The sequence below is a fragment of the Mastomys coucha genome, unplaced genomic scaffold (assembly GCF_008632895.1).
Source record: "Mastomys coucha isolate ucsf_1 unplaced genomic scaffold, UCSF_Mcou_1 pScaffold7, whole genome shotgun sequence".
NCBI lineage: Eukaryota > Metazoa > Chordata > Mammalia > Rodentia > Muridae > Mastomys > Mastomys coucha.
Genome location: NW_022196913.1, coordinates 39,078,187 through 39,095,946, shown reverse-complemented (window position 1 = coordinate 39,095,946; position 17,760 = coordinate 39,078,187).

Genomic DNA, 17,760 nt, shown 5'->3' with positions numbered 1-17,760 from the left:
GATGTCTTGGAACACATCAGTGCCCATTAGAGAGGATGGATACAGGATTCTTCTGACATTATCTTCTCTGTTTTACTGTGTCTTCTGGTGCCCATGGAGTTGTGCTCCCTTTATGAGTTTCTATCTTTTTCTTTGAACCCAGGAGCTAACCTCCCCACATAGTATGTCTCTCTGTCTCTCATCTTTGGCTCTCATGAGGAAGAGGCAACATGGATCTTGGCTATTGAGAACATAGCCTTTTCCAAACAGTGGCTATGATACATTAATGGGTCAGGAAATCTGTGTCAGGGGCTAAAACTAGCATTTCCAATGCCTGGAAACAAAATAGGAATGAATGTATTTGTAATGAGCAATATTGGTGTAGCACAAAGGAACATGGGAATAAAGCAGAAGTAATTTGTAAAGGAGACTTTTCTTTCTGCCTAAAGGGTGCATTAGGACAGAAAGTGTGCTGGCACAAGCTTTCCCCAAAATGGCATCTGTCTTGTATCTCTGATGTAGTAACTATGTCTCATCACATTGATGGGAGCTCAACCTCACAATATGACATGATTGTGGAAAGGGAAAAGGGGAGAACCCTTGTCCAGCTAACTACCTTTGATAGAAAAAAAAAAAAGAAAGTTTCTTATGATAGGAATAAGTAAATTGAAAACATGAGTCATTGCCTTCAGCGATTCAGAGAAGATCATGGTCAAAGAAGTTTGAAAGCCATTGGTCTAGGTGATAGGTGATATACAAAAGTGCCTTCATCTAGGATGGCACTAAGTCCTGATGAACTCACTGTAATGTGAACCTATTATTGGTGGAAAATCCAGCTAATCTCCTGTACACCCCAGTCCAAGCATGCCTTGTTTGAGACACACAGAAAGAGGTGGAGCTTATTCTGCCAGCATGGAGAAAGAGTCCAAGTAGGGTATGCATTGACCATATATTTACTGAATGAATAACAGATGGAACATTTTAGGTTGAACCACTTTATATTCAAGACCATCTTTGCCTTTTGGTTTGGTCCCCAGCTCATGGTGGAAGAGCTCCCCAAACCCTTGGCAAATCTTAAGTGATAGGAGTATATATTGTTATAACTAAAAATCATCTTTAACCATATTTACATATCTGTGTTTATGTTAATGCAGAGACTCTTAGTGAACCACTGGATTAGCTTCAATTTAAAAAAGAAAATAAAACACTCTTCTCATAGTCAGATGGTGCTGGAAACTATCGTTCTGGTATACCCTCCAGCTGTTTAGCATTCAGGGAGAACAAGTGCCCTTTCCTAAGGCTCTTTAGCAGGTCCATGGAGGAACCAAAGTGTTCAGATAGCCGTGTCTTGAACCCATGTCCTTGGTTAGTTGCTGTGTAACACCATAGTGAGGTGCTTCTCTAGACATGGTGGTTTCCAAGGTAAAGGGAAGGCTGCCAGGCAGTAGAGAGGAGACCAAATGAATGACAAGCCAGGTCCCAGAGAGCACCTAATCAGAAATAAGTAGGGAGAGTCCAGCAACTCAGACTTTGCAGAGTGTGAAGTAGAGGTTATGTGGAAATTAGGAGAAGTGGGGCTTAAGAAGGCCAGAGTGGATTTGGAATGGACATCTTGAAGGTACGGCAAGACAAGTGATGCTGACCTCTAAGCTACAGATGGTCTGTTAAGTGAGTAAAATGAAGAGGAGCCCAAGGTCATTGGCAATAGGAGGTGAAGGAGCTTTGAGGGTGTGGTGTCAGCCAAAATATACAGGCAAAAAATATAGCCAATGATGGAAAGAAAGTGTGTGAGTTAGGTGCTGAGACCTTTCCTTGAAGCTTATGACAGCGAGATCCACACTTGGAAATAGCTCATAAGGTTGGGCCAAGAAGCCATCAGTGAATATGGAGATAACATGTAACAGTGACATTGCTAGGATGTTCCTAGGATCTACAGAACTACAAAATTAGGTAGAGTGTAGAGATGAAAAAAGTCAATATAAGAATAAAATTATAAACAATGCCCTGCTCCTTTTTAATTTTTATTTTCATGTAGACTCTTATGTGATCCAGGCTGGCTTCAAGCTCTGGCATTGTATTCCAGATCCTCCCTCCCACTCCTCCAAAGTACTAGGGTTACAGGTATGTGCCACCATAACTTCCTATGTTGTCTAATAAAAATAAAATACCAGATAAAATGTTGCAATGTGAAAGAACAATGGTTAATAAATAAGTTATAAAGCACTCAAGTAAAAAAGTAAACAAAACAATAGAAAAGACAGAGACTGAACTGGCAACCCACTGAAAAACTGTAAAGGCCAAAAGACAGGAAGAGACAGTGCATCTCCTTTGAAATCCTGGAGATTCCAGGGCTTGCCTTTAATCCAAGTACTAAGGGAGGCAGAGGCAAGCAGAGCTCTGAGTTCCAGGTCAATGTGATCTACATAGTGAGCTGTAGGTAAGGACCTGCTTCAAGTGAGAGGGAGGAAGGGAGGGAGGGAGGGAGGAAGGGAGGGAGGGAGGGAGGGAGGGAGGGAAGGACAGAGGGAAGGAGGGAGGGAGGGAAAGAAACAGAGACAGAGGGAGAGAGAGAATGAAGTTCAGTAATGTGGAAGTGCCTTTATGAACGGTGAGAGCTTAAATTGCTGCAATCATTTGGAAGCCGTCTGAGCTTCAGTTGTCTCTCATTAAGTAACAAAAGCCCATCAGAGCGGGTGTTTCAATTTTGCTTCCACTAGCTTCCAATTAGAAAGCATTCATCCATCCCCAAATAAGAAATTGATTAATGATCTATTATGGAGTGAAAGTCCTCCTATGGAAACAGCACCTGGGACAAAGCATGCAGCACTCATGTTTTAGAAAGTAAGTACTTTGGGGCTAGGTAGACTTCTGTTTTGGGGAATGGAGACTTGGGCCTGGGTTACTATACCTATTTTTCTCAGCAGGTGGATGTTGGCAGTTGCTGGGAAGCTGTGGGACAAACTGACACCTGTGTTAGTTAGAGCTCAGAAGGAAAGGGATTCAAGCACTGACCCTAGACCTGAGCAAAGGTTTATTCTAACCTTAGATCTTATGAAACTGCAGTCAAGTATCCATCCAGCCCTTGGAACCAGCTAGGGCACACAGAGGCCTCTTGGTGCTGCTGACTCGGGTTTCCTCCCTCATGGAGGACTACTTGCAGAGGGAGGACAATGCCTCTGACTTGACATCCAGAAAGGTTTCTTCACTTAAATACCATCAGTCTGGTTCTGTTTGATTTTAGTAATTTTTCTTTTATCTGTTTAAAAACAATCACATTAACCCACAGTTTATCTTGATGTTTCCAGTCTCCTTGGAAATGAGTCTCTCAACACAGGACACTTCTGCAGTTTTTTGTTGTTGTTGTTGTTTTGGTTTGGTTTTTTGTTTTTAAATTTAGCTTAAATTTTCATTAACGTTTATATTTTAAGTGTTTTATATTCTAATAGATAGCCCAGTTATATGGCTCACGATTCAAAGATACAACCTGATCTAGCGTGGAAAGAGCCTTTCACACTCCTGTCTCCAAGCTGCACTCTTCTTTCCCTCAAAGCAAAACAGTTTCTAGAATCTTGTATGTTTTTTCAGAGTTATTTAAAGTGCCATATGTATAGAAAATAAAACCTTTATCAGTTTGCTTCTGCCCTCTTTTAAATAAACAGTGTCATATAATGCGTTCTGAGAACACATACATACATACATACATATATATGACTTTTTTTTTTCTATTTAATAAAGGGGTGGGGGGTTGAAGCACAAGGAAGTGTGAAGAGCTTAAGAAAATCCTCTCCCCAGAGAGACATCTATAAACTGATTAAAATTAGCGAAACCGAATCCGTAGAACTCCCTGGAGACCCGTCAAAGCACTCTAAACAGATGGGGACCCACTTAACTCAGCAAAAACAGAGGCGGTGGGAGGGAGGCCTCTGCACACAGCTCTGTGCCAGGGAGCTGCCAGAGCTGAGTGGGTGGGGACGGATAGGTCCCACCTCCCCCAGATCCCGGCTCTGGAAGCCTTACAGGATATAAGGAGTACACACCAGAGCCGGCCCATGAGTGTTAGTGATCGGTTTTCAGAGCTCATTTACTACCCCAACAGAGAAGGGACTGAACGTGTAGAGGATGAAGCCAAACACAGCCCCCTCATTCCCTCACAGCTTGGCTATGCTCAGACACACCTGCTGTAGCATTTTCTCTGTCCAATCACATTAGGGCAGTGACAGGCCTGTGGTTGGACAGGAATGGAGAGGTGGAGCTAGAGTTGGAAGAGGAAAAAGGTCAGGAGAGGAGAAGAAGAGGGGTCAGGAGCAGGAGGAGGCGTCATCATGGAGACTATGAGGATGAACCAGACCCCATGAGGTTATACAACCAAGCAGGTTCTTACAAAATAGATTAATTGGGTTAGGGTATTGTCTTTATTATCTGGTTCTAAGATTATTATATTGACATCTTGTAAATTGTGATTTTACTGTTATATAAATCTGATTGGATATTAAGGCCTTAAGAGTCATGCTTTACTTATCGGGTAATAGGCGCTATTTAGATGAATGATTGTGTGACTGTGTAAAGAGTTGCATGCAAGCGAGACGTAGCTTGCTGGGAGAAAATAACAAAAACCCGCCGCCGGAGCTTAGTATTGAGGCCGAACAGTCCCGGCTCAAAAGCGTGGCCCAGCGGGAAAGCGAGTTTGGAGGGTGGATTCATTTTATATAATTCCCGCAACACACACCCATCTCTAACATTCCTGAAAGCACTGCTTCAGGTAGGCTTGACAACCAGTCTGTGGTGGATATGCGTTGCCCATAGAGTGGCACTGTTGGGAGGTGCAGCCTTGATGGAGGAAGTGTGTCTGTCGGGGGTGTGAGGGATGGGCTTTGAGAGAGTCTTCTTCTAGCGAGGCCTTCAGATCAAGATGCTGAACTCTCAATCTCAGCTCCTTCTCCAGCACCATGTCTGCCTGTGTGCCACTGTGCTTCCTGCCATGATGAGAATGGACTAAACCTCTGAAACTGTAAGCCAGCTCCAATTGAATGTTTGCCTTTGTAAGAGTTGCTCAGGTCATGGTGTCTCTTCACACCAGGAAACATTATGGTCCTATCCCCAGCTCTGAGGACCGAACCACACAGATGGCAGTAGTCCCTTCTGCCACACATACCTAGTTCCTGCTCATTTTGGAGGACGCAGGTGGCACAGTTGCAGAAGAGTCATCTCCATCCTTTTTAAAGTGCAACATTGTAAAGTGCTGAGGAACACCTTTTGCGCTAGGCTCAACAGTAGCCATACACCACCCTGGGCTAGGCTCTGCTTTAATTGTGTAAGAGTGAGGAGCAATTTATCACCCTGGGTCATGACTGAGAACAATAACTAACTAGCTGATATAATAAGAAATCAGGGTTGAAGATAAAACCTGGGGGCTGAAAGAACTTCAGAAATACAAGAACAATACTTGCCAATGAGCTAACAACGGTCTCTAGGACAGGAAATCAAGATTCAGAGCTGATGCCTCCTTCAGACTGAAATGTGCAGCTTTCAACAGCAGCTATGAGTCATATGGAGAAACGGAAAAGAGCAAGCCTGTTCAGGCAAGCACTCAGCAGCAGCAAAGACCTATAAAGCATGCAGATGTTGGGTGTAACAGAGAATGATTTCAAAGCAGCTACCACAGCCATGTTCAAAGAACCACAGAAGACCACTTCTAAAGAACCAAAAGGAAGGAGGGAGATAATGTCTGATGTAACAGAAATGTAAATAGTGACTAGAAAGTAGAGCCAAACAGAAGTATAAGATCCGAAGTAGCAGGGGTGAACCTAGAGTAATAGAGATCATGCAAAGTGGAAAACTATTCAACTGAGCATCATGGGATTATGGATAGCATTAAATATGCCAATATATGTATAGTGAGTATACCAGAAAAAGAAGAAAGAATGGGACAGAAAAAAAAGTGTTTAGGGGTGGGGGAGATGGCTCAGAAGGTGAGGGCATGTGCTGCAAAATCTGATCAAAACCGAGTTTGATCCTTTCCTGGGACCCCAGGAAAGAGAACTGATCCCCACAAGTTGTCTTCTGACCTCTACAGGCCCACTCAGTCATTTGTGACCCTGTTCCCCAAATAAATAAATAAGTTAAAATCATATGTGTCTGTATAAAATGTTCAACGAAGTCATGCCTGGCCACCATGGTGGCACATATCATTAGCTCCAACACTTGGGAGACAGAAATAGGTAGATCTTTGAGTTTGAGGCTAACCTAGTCTACATAGTGAGTTTCAGATCAGTTAAGGTTTCTTAGTGAGAGTCTGTCTAAAAAGGCATAATAAAGCAAAGCAAAATGAAATTCACCAAACAAATTTAAAAAGGGGGAAGGGAGTCAAGGGGTGTAGTTTGAGTAAATAATGGATTAGTGGCTAAGAGCACTGGCTGCTCTTCCACAGGACTGGGTTGATCCCCAGTATCCACATGGTGACTCAGAACTTGGTGTAATTTCAGTCCCAGGGATCTGATGTCCTCTTCTGGCTTCTAGGGGTGCTGGTGCTGCACACTTTGGGTACACAGACATATATGCAAGTAAAATATCATGCCATGGACTGGGTTACTTTGGGGACCCCTTGTTCCGCAGGGTGATAAAAGTTCTGGCCTGGTGGGCAAAGAATTCGGCGAGTGACAAACAGAGGCGCCACAAGGGAGTATAGTATCTGAATGCAATTTGTACAAAGTGAAAATCAGGCTTATATAATATACAGAAAACAGGGCAAATAATAGAAATCACATAGGCAGGTAGTGGTCACATCAAAGTCAGTAAGATCAAATAGCCAGGTGCAAGGCGGAGGAGCAGTGGTGTCCTTCTTCTTGGGCTATTTTGGTAGCCCCAAGTTAAATTCTCAGGGTCTGTCTGAGGTAAGTAGCTGGAGGTCCTTGAGAATATCCTTGACTGTAACATAGATAATTAGTGATGGAAACCCTACAACTTCTCTCTGATAGTAAAGCAATTCTGCCTTGTGTGGGACTGCTCTGATGATTAATTAGTGCCTAACTACTATCTCTAACTTTTGAGACACCCTGTCTGGTAAGACAGCTTCTTTGTAAAGATTCCAAGCTAATTACAGCTAGGAAATCAATTAGGATTATTGAAACACTGTGGAGGCCAGGAAATAATGTTTAATCTCAGTTTTAGCTAATAACGCAATATTTCTTAGGGCACTTTTCGGCCTGAATAAAGAAAGCACGCAGATCTCTCCACAGACTTTAGCAGAGACCAATCTGGAACACATCTGAGGTAGGAGATGTCAGTGACTGACTACCTCAGGTCCGTGATCAGGTTTTTAGGCCTGTCATACAGACACAACCGAAATAGACGAGTGCTGTATGACAATCATACACACAAAATGATAAAATAAAACAAACCCACAAAAGTGGTAGCTAAAGAAGAGGCTTCTGTTTGGAGGGTAGGAAGGGAGTCAAGAGGAGGCCATGGGGGGAGGGGAGAGCAGTAGATGCATAAAGACAAAGTCAAGGGTGATGTAGCATAATGAAACCCATTACTTCATAAGCTAACTTCAAAAATGACTTAAGGGCTGATGAGGTGGCTCAGAGGTTAAAGGGCTTGCTGCTGAGTCTGATAATCTGAGTTTGCTCTCTAGAACCAACATGGAGGAAGGATAGACTCAACTCTCACAAGTTGTTCTCTGACTCCTACTGTCCCCCATGGCGCATGTGCACACATGCATATGGACACAAAATGAACAAAGTGTAATTTCTAAATTACTTAAACTTTTTTTTTAAAGTAACGGCTGAAAATTTCAAACTTTCTGAGACCTAATCTATATATCTGAGAATCTCAACTAATTCTAAATATGATTAAAACAGGGCCACAAACAATACAGTGTAGTGAAGTGAAAGTCGGCAATGGGAAAAATTTGAAAGCCGCAGAAGAAAAATGACTCATCAGACACAGTAGGGTGAATTGTCTCTGTCCCTTTGAGTTAACTTCACACCAAAACAATGGAAACCAAAGACTACAAAATTGTTTCTTTTAAAACCTGAGGCTGGAGTCACTCCTAAAACAGAGGTTTTGAAGCTTCCAAGAGACTATCCCAAGTTATCCTGAGGCAGGCCAGTCAGACTCCCACAAAAGGAAGATTATAAACAAGCTGCCCATTCCAGCACATCTGTCAGGGGAAGGTAGTCTCCAGGCACTGGGGAATCTTTCTCAAATATTTAGATGTAGTTAGGGATTGTGTCAGTTTAGTAAAATGCTATTTGTTGGTTCTTTTCTAAGATCCGTGACTTCATTAGTCCTGGGGAGTTGGCTAGGTTTCCAGTACCCGAGGCATGATTGTTACCTTCGAGTTGAGCAGGTCTTAAGTCCAATTAGAGAGCCATTGGCTATCACCAAGCATGCATGCCACTGCTGAGCCCTTAGGGCTACTGTGCCTTGCTGACGGTTGTTGTGCTTGATAGGTGTCATAGTTGGATAGGACTGTTGATTCTTCCTTCCTTGGGAAGCTTATGGGGTGCCTCAGAGAGGAGGTTTTCAGGTCAGTCCCAGCTCAGAGGACTTCAGTCCTGTGTCTGAAATACATGCTATTTCTAGAAACAGGGGCTTACTTTCTACCTCGGTGTGAATCCAGGACAATGGCAAAAGCATATAACATCTTAGGAGTCTCTTGGCCAACCCTGAGCAACAACAACTCCAGAGGACTTTTCATGCCTGGAATTAGGGTTTTTGTTAGATGGTCTTTGGCTCTTGGAGAGAGCATTGTTAGTCCAGATGGGAAATTTTCATTTAAACTATATATGTATATTTATTTGTACACTGACTTGTGTATATTATTGGTATTTTTAGGTAGACAGTCAATAGTATGCTCCCTTATGACTTTCTCAGGGATCCTTGTTGTTATTTTAGCCTCTTCTCTCTTTCCTCTGTATTTTATGGCTGCTTCCTTCCTAATTAGAGCCCCCTGTTTTATAATAATAAAAGTTTTTTTTTTGTTTTTGTTTTTTGTTTTCTTAAAAACGGGCAAAAGAAATAGCTATTTCTTCAGGGATAATAAACAATTTATAAATAAATCCAAAAGGGTACTCAATATTAATAACTATGGAAATGCAACCCAAAAACACATAAAGAAACACCTCTTCATAGCCACTAAACAGCCTTTGTAAGAAAGCTAGGTTCTAATGAGAAGGAGGTGGAGTCTTTGAAGGTCTCATAACTGTTACTAGAAATGTGAAATAGTGCAGTTGCCAGGGAAACATCCTAAAAAGTCACACATTGTTACTGTGTCACTAGCCATTCCATTTCCAGGTATAACCCCCAAAGAACTGTAGACTCAGACACACGCAAAAGCTTCTATACAAATGTTCCATAGTTGCATTTTTGATGAAAACCTCAGGTACAACGCAAGTGTCCATTGCATTACTTACTTTTCTGCAGTTGCAATAAAGCCGCAGGAACAAAAGCAATTTATTCTGGCTTGAGATTCTGCTCTAGTGAGGATTAATATTGCTGTGGTGAAACACCACGACCAAAATCAAATTGCCCAGCATAGGGTTTATTCGGCCAGCACACCTACATCTTTGCCCACCAACTGAAGAAGTCAGGACAGGAACTCAAGCAGGGCAGGAACCTGGAGGCAGGAGCTGTTGCAGAGGACATGGGAAGTAGGGGTGTTGTTTACTGGTTTGTTCTCCATGGCTTACTTAGCCTGCTTTCTTATAGAATCCAGTACCATCAGCCCAGGGATGGCCCCGACCACAATGAGCTGGACCCTCCCCCATCAATGGCTAATTAAGAAAATGCTCTACAGGCTTGCCTGCAGCCCAATCTTTCGGAGGCATTTTTCTCAATTAGAGTTCATTTATCTCAGATGACTCTAGCCTGAGTCAAGCCGACATAAAATTAACCAGCCATGGCTCTAAAGGGATTAGAGTCCATCAAAGCAAGGAGGCACAGTAGTAATAACAGGAAGCTTAGAGCTCACATCTTCAAATCCACGCTGGAAGAGACCAGGCTGGAAGTGAGACTATGAACTCTCAAAGTCCATCTCCCAGCGATATACTTCCTTTATTTATCAAGGCTCCAACTCCCAAAGGTTCTACAACCTCTTCAAACTCCCACCAACTGGGGACCAAATGTTCAAGTACCTAAGCCTGTGTGTGGGGGGGTCATTTCTCACTCAAACCACCACCCTACACTGGTGCACCCACTAAAGAGCAAAAGCATTAAAAATATATATAGTAAGTCTGTGTGATGAATATTCTTTGGCCATAAAAAGGAATTAAATGTTGATGCATACTAGGACATGGATGAGCCTTGAAAAGGGGGTTATAAAAGATAGAAATGAGGAAAAAACCCACAAATTACATGAGTCCACTGATCTGAAATGTCCAGAATAGGAAACTCTATAGAAAGAGGAAATGACCACTTCCTAGAGCTGGGAAGGAAGGCGGGATGTGAAGTGTCTGGCCGCCAGCACTGAGATTGTTTGGGGAGTGATAAAAATGTTCTGGAATTATATTGTGCTAATAACGTTTGCAGAGCTCTGGGAACAGATAAAGACCGTCGAGCTGTGCGCTTTAAGTGGTGTGAAATGTATCTCCGTAAATACAGATGCATTAGTTGCCTATGGCTTGTGGCCTCTCGTGAGCTGGTCAGGTTGTGGGCTGGGCTGAAGCGTCTGAAAGTCTGACCGGTGGGAGGTTGGCTGCTGGCAGGCGACTAGTTTAGTGTTCCTCGCCAAGTGACCCTTCCCATGAGGCTTTCTCATTGTTCTTAGGGGATAGCAGCTGGCTTTTCTGACCATGAGCAAACAAGAGAGCAAAGCCTGTACCTCTTATGACCTATACTAATGTGTCACACAGTTCTTTCATCAAAATCCTATTGGTTGCATAAGGGCGTGAAAGCAAGAGGATATTAACTGGAAGTCAGAGCTAAGTGATGACTAAGCCCACCTGCCTTCACTTGTCCAGGATACTACATGGACACACACACACACACGTATGTATGTATGCATGTATGCACATATGTATATCCATATATATGTAGTCTTATTCATTAAGTACGACTTGGTCTGAAGGTAATGGATCCTTCAGAGATACATTTCCAGTATGAATTAAACATGAGAGAAGCTGTTTTCTTACTTCAATACACTATAAAATTTTCTTGGCAAAAATAAGCATATACAGGAAATGTCTTTCCCTGTTGCCACCCCGCTATTAGGAATGGGAACTACAGTCCTCTTGCTCAGGAATTATGAAAAGCATAAATTCCATTTGAATTAGTCTGATTACGCCTGTCAGTGTTTTCTGAAGTAACTCAGTTAATTAGGATTTGGGGGCAGGGAGGAACCATAAGCATTCATGTTCTTGCAGGTTTTCTTGCAATGCTCTTACTGGGAGACGTTTAAACTTGGGTGGTCCTCACGCTGCCCCTGGGTGAGAGGTTTGTTTTGTCCTGGTTGAACAAGGCTTGCTATACCCAGTCCCCAAAGCAGCTGAAGCATCAAAAGGCACCCTCCTATTGTCTTTTTTTGATTTTTTTGTTTGTTTGTTTTTGTTTTTGTTTTTTTGAGGCAGGGTTTCTATGTATAGCCCTGACTATCCTGGAACTCACTCGGTAGACCAGGCTGACCTCGAACTCAGAAATCCACCTGCCTCTGCCTCCCAAGTGCCGGGATTAAAGGTGTGCGCCACCACTGCCCAGCGCCCTCCTATTGTCAAATGGAGGAAACAAAGCTTTCCTCAGCTAGGGAATGAAAATCTCGGAGGGAAGGGAGAAAGGACTCTGTGAATAGTGATCTTTAGATCGATCAACCGCCTCTCCTGGACACACCAACAAGAGACCTTTGTTGATCTTTTGTTTGTTGTTTGTTTGTTTGTTTGTTTTCAATAAAGAGACCTCACCCAGTCAAGAGTTCTGGGATATCCTACATTCTTCGTACCACCTCAGGATAGCTGAGGCAAGATGAAGGGAGGGAGAAGCCTGGTGTCAGAGCTATCTGGTTCAATGCTGCTTTGCTAACCATCCTGCCACCCCTACCTAGCCAGTCCTCTACAGGGACCTCATTCCTATTCTGTATTATGAGACTACTACTGTATATGAGCTCCAGGGTTCCCAGATCTTCATCCCAATGACAACAGGGATATTCACAGGCTGGCCATTTCTGCCTGGGATCCATTTCTGTAGAGTCATTTGTCATACCTCAACACACAAAAGCTCAGTATCTACAATGATTTTGCTTTCATTTTAAAGATTTCCTGGATCCCCCACCCCACCCCAGAAGAACAACATTTTAACGGAAAAAATATTTTACAAAATAGCTAAGGTCCTTCTTGTCCCCATCCTCTATATATCTTTGACAATGCCACTGGTCATCTTTTGGGATTTCAGGCACTGTCTGTGCAGGGTCTCCTCCGATTTAGCATCCAAAAATTCTCCAACAGTGTCTATGGCACACCCACGGAGGGCCACAATGCTTCCCAAAGGATATGGGCAACAAGGTTGGGAGAGACCCAGCAGGAAACAGTCTAGCTGTGCCCTCCCCTGTCCAGTACCTAAGAGCACCAGCCAGCTCAGCTGTCATCTCATCCAGATGTGTTGGTAGCTGCTAATTGTGCTAAACATCACTTGTCTAAAAGGCAGAAATGCTTCAACTGTTGACTGTTGCTCACCAACATCATAGCCAACTCAGTGGGACACGTTGCTGACTCCCCTGGAGTGGGAAGGGTGGGAATTTACTATTCAATCCTTAAAAAAAAATCAAGCCTATAGACTCCATAGCTCCCTAGTCCAAATCCCCATAGCCAGCAGCCAGTGTACATTAAAACCTTCAATCCCAATGAATTTACATTAGGAGGTGAGAGGTAATTTAGGGTTAGATGCCTTCATGAGGATTAGTAACCCGATAGGAAGGGACAATCTTGCTCTCCTCTCCTTCTTTTTCCCCCTCTCTTGGCAACACACACACACACACACACACACACCCCAAGCCCAAAGAGATAGCAGCTAAGATGATAACAAAGTCCATTGTTAAGCCTGAGGGGTAGCACATCATCCTTTTGCCACACAGAGTTGCATCAGGGGTTATGTGGTTGTTAGATAAAGAGGCAGTAGATTGGTTGGTTGGATAAGAACTGACCCAATATCACCATATCACCTTTCAAGAATGGGAGCCGTGATGGGGCCTCGAGGTGGACGGCTTTACAAAAGGGTAGTCTCTCTCTCTCTCTCTCTCTCTCTCTCTCTCTCTCTCTCTCTCTCTCTCTCTCTCTGTGTGTGTGTGTGTGTGTGTGTGTGTGTGTGTGTGTGTGCATGCACGCGCGGGTGCACTGCACTCACATGTCTGTCTGTCTGAGAGAGGGGAAGGGGAAGGGAGAACATCATACATAGAAAGAGAAGAGCTTGCAGAAAGAGCCACCAGTGAGAGAGAGAGAGGGGGAGAGAGGGAGAGAGAGAGAGAGAGAGAGAGAGAGAGAGAGAGAGAGAGAGAGAGGTAGGAAGGAAGGAAGGAAGGTAAAAGGAGGGGGAGGAAGAGGAGGAGGAGAAGGGAGGGAGAGAGAGCACTGTAGGAGGGGTGTGCGTGCCTGCCCTCATTTCTTTAGGCTATGGGATCTGGCAGTGTAGAATGTTCAGTGTCTTAAAGGGGCAGACCCATTTCCAACAGTGGTGATTCCCTAAAAGGAAACTGAGAAGATAAATAAATGCACAGCACATCTGCTTTAGAGAGTAATTCAAGATTACAAAAATGGATGTGCCACCACCAAAGCCAGGGTTCTGCACAAAGACCAAGGCAGTAAAGGACCTCAATTCTGTCCATACTAACTGGACAACTTTCAAAAAAAAAAAATATCACTAAAGCCTTTCAGGCCCTCATCTGTAGCATGGGGATCACAGAGAGTCCGTTACAAAGGATCTGCATAAGACTGGAATTAACAAAAACAATTGCAGTCTACTGAATGTTGGTTCCTGCTGTGACTAGCAGTGTGTAAACTTCTAAGAGTGAATGAATGGAGCTGGTTGATAATCCACAAGCTGGGATGTGAATGTAATCTTCTCAGTCAAAACACAGAGTTCACCTTTGTGGGGATGCAGTGAGGAATGTGGCTTCACAGAGTAGTAAGCTTGGTGATAGGAGCAGGGTGGGAGGGATGGCATGTGTCTGTGGGGATTCTTATGGAACGTTAGTACCTCCGTGAAGAGGTCACCACTTTTCTGCTAGATTCAGTCTAAGAGGGACTGTTGGTTCTGTCTCTCCCAGTCTTGAATTCCACTTGGAAAGGTGCAGATGCATGAGCTGGATGCAAGACGTTCTTATGTTAAGGCACCCTGGAGAGAGGTTGACTTCACCCAGTCAAGTTAAATGGCTCATGAGGTCCAGGTGGCTTCTGAGGTGAGAGGTAGGCAGGAGTCCTTGAAGTCTTGGCTTCAGGGTTGAGGCAGGAACACAGAATGGGAGAAGATGCCCACCAGATTATGACACCTACGACTGTGGTAGGAAACAGAGGAGAATACATTTGTGGGTTAAGACTTCATGGGAAGAGGCTTCAGCAGGGCAGGTGTCTGCCTTTGAGGAGAGGCCCATGCAGTGGCTCTGTACAGGTAAGCAGAGCTTAGGCAGAGCACTCTGAATGATCTGAAGAGGAGGAGGCAACGAAAAGGGGTTGCCAGTCTGGCCTTCCCCTCGGGTGAGCCTGGCGCTTTTCCAGGACGGCTATCCTTGAGCTCCTGCAGAGTGAGTTTTATGGAGTTGAGGTGGAAGTGGTAAGACTGTGGGCCTTGCCTTTCACATCTTGAGGGAGGATGGTTGTACAGTCTGCCACACTTCCCTCCAAGAGGCTACTGTGAAGACCAGTTTAGCAATTTAAGCTCTAGAAACAAGTTGTTTTAGCTAGGGATCAAACTAACTAACTACCTCTGAACTATGTTTCCAGTATCTTTTAAATATTTACTTATATTTTACTTTTTAGGACACAAATTCTTCCCAAGTTACTCTGGCTGACCTTGAGCTTGCCATCCTTCTGCATCGGCCTCTGGACTACCTGAGATTATAGGAGTGTACTGTCATGCCTAACACAATGTTGATACCCCTTAAACATCCTCAGTCATTGAACAGAGGATGCAAATCAAAAAGACAGAAGAAAAAAAGAAGTGGGAAGCCTCAGGCTCGAGCAGAAGGAAAGTTCCAGAATGCCAGCTTTCGTCATGGAGAATACCCATACTGGGTGGGAGTGGACGGGAAGGCCTCTGACCAGTTTTCAAGTAGCTGAGACTGCCAGCATGCTTGCTGATTTGGTCTCAAGAGGGGAAGCTTTGGGTTTGATGTATGAGGAAAGAACACTCGCCTGACACAGGCTCCGCTAACAAATGGCTGCAGCTTCTCTTGTAACTGAGGCTCTCTTCATCTTGAGATCACCTGTATAACCTTCCTCAGTCTTGCCTTGAGAACTCCTTGCTCTTCTGTATCTCCCAGAGTGCATCAACAGTCCCAGTCCATGATTTGAAAGGCACTGCCCACTGCAGGCTTTTGCCTTCGCTCTCTCATTATCACTTGGGGATGTCTGTTATTTTAGGCTGGCAGCATTGTATGAAGGCCCTAACGTTGGGGTGGGGAGTAGAACACAACTGACTCAATGTACAACACAAGAGTCAACCAAAATAGAAAACAAGAAATGGGGGCTGGTGAGAGGGCTCAGTGAGTAAGGGCATCGACCGCTCTTCCGAAGGTCGTGAGTTCAAATCCCATCAACCATATGGTGACTCACAGCCACCTATAATGAAATCTGATGCCCTCTTCTGGTGCATCTGAAGACAGCTAAAGTGTACTCATTTATAATAATAATAAATAAAAAGAAAAAGAAAACAGAAACATATTAATCCCCCCAAATACTTTTCAGTGTACTACAATGGGATATTTATAATGATCATATTGTGAACACTTGACTCTGGATCTAGTTGAAATTGCTCTTTACTTCTAGGAGGACTGGGATGGGCAGTGTGGTGTGTGTGCTAAGGTAGGATTGGTACCTCAAACCCAGCAACACAAGAGGCACTGGGATACGTGTATTACTAAGGGATGTAGCTGTACATTTCTAGTTTCAGCTGAAAAGCACTCACCTCTGGGGACCTGACGTGGGAGGGGTTAGAGAACAGATGCTTTCCTGAGCCTGGCAAAATGGTCTCTCTACAAAAGGAGCATGTGATGAATGAACATGAGTTACCATGAACATGCAATCATGGGTATTGAAATGAAACAGATTTAGATTCAAACCCGAGAAAACACATTTGTTAATACTTACACGTGACACAGCCGACACCAGCTGTGTGTCCATCATATCTAATCTCTGGCACCTGCTGGGTCTGCAAAAGGATAAAATGGACCTCTTTTCTCATAATATCAACAAAGATTAACTCAAAATGGATTAAAGATGAAACTGAAACACCCAAAGCCTACATTCTAAGAAGAAAATATGCAAGAAAAAAAACTGACATTGTCTGGGCAGAGAATTTTTTAGATGTGGTCCTAAAACTGCAGATAATAAAGGCAAAGAGAGAAAATGGTATTATATAAAGATTTTTTAAAGCTTCTATACTAAGGGGAATAATTCACAGGGTGACCAGTCAACCTAAGGTTGTGACTAAGAGAAAATATTTGCAAAAGAAACATCTGATAAAGTATCAATATTTAGAGTGAATAAGGATTTCAGTTATCTTGGTAACAACAAAACAAAACAGAAAGTCCAATAAGGTATGGACAAGTGCCTGAAAAGAGATATCTCAAGCAACAGTTATGTAATGGTTAACAGATAATGAATGGGAGAATTTGAAACATCACAAGTAGTCAGGAAGATACACATTAAAATCAAATGAGGGAGCATGTCACACCTGTTAGGATATCATTATCAACAAAAGGCAAAATGTGCTGTTGAAGATACAGAGAAAAGGGCCTGTTTACTATATTAGAAATGCAAATTAGTCCACCATTATGAAAAAAAAAGTCCTCAAAAACCTAAAGGTAGAATTATGTACATTATATATACATATACATATGTGTATATGTATATATTACATATACATATATATACTATATATATATATATCCAGTTATCACATTTTTAATTATACACACACACACACATACACAGGAACGATATTCATATGTGGAAGAGAAGTCTATACTCTGATGTTTATCTCAACACTATTCTCAATTGCCAAATTACAGAACAATTAAGATGCCCACCCAACGAGAGATAAAAGATAAAGAAAATGCAGTCTACACTCAAAGGAAAACAGTTCTGAAAGAGAAAGAAACTATTTTCAGCAGCATGAGAAGTGGAGAATATTGTACAATAAGCACACATGAGAAGATACATTGCACAGGTTCTCACATGTGGAATGTAAGTTATATTCAGGGAAAAGAGTGTAGGACAGGTGATGCCTAGGTCAACTAGCTCAGTTTTATCACCCTACTCGACATTAAAGGTTACAACACAAGCTTGAACCCCATAAATATATATAACTTGCCAACACATAATTCAAATAAGGAAATGGGCACAGGAGTTAGAATGTGTTCAGCCAATCGTTTTTAAGTGACAGCTGGACTGGGGACCAGGGCATGGGCCTGGGGAGCATTAGCAGCTGAGGAATCTAGAGCTTGAGCTGAGAGGCCAGAAGTGCTGACTAGAGGGCAGACATCTAACCAGCTAGATAGAGTCACACAGGGATCCTGCTGGGACTCACATTCTGACTCAGCAGGTCTGGAGTGAGGCCTGAGATTCTGATTTGTTGAAGTGA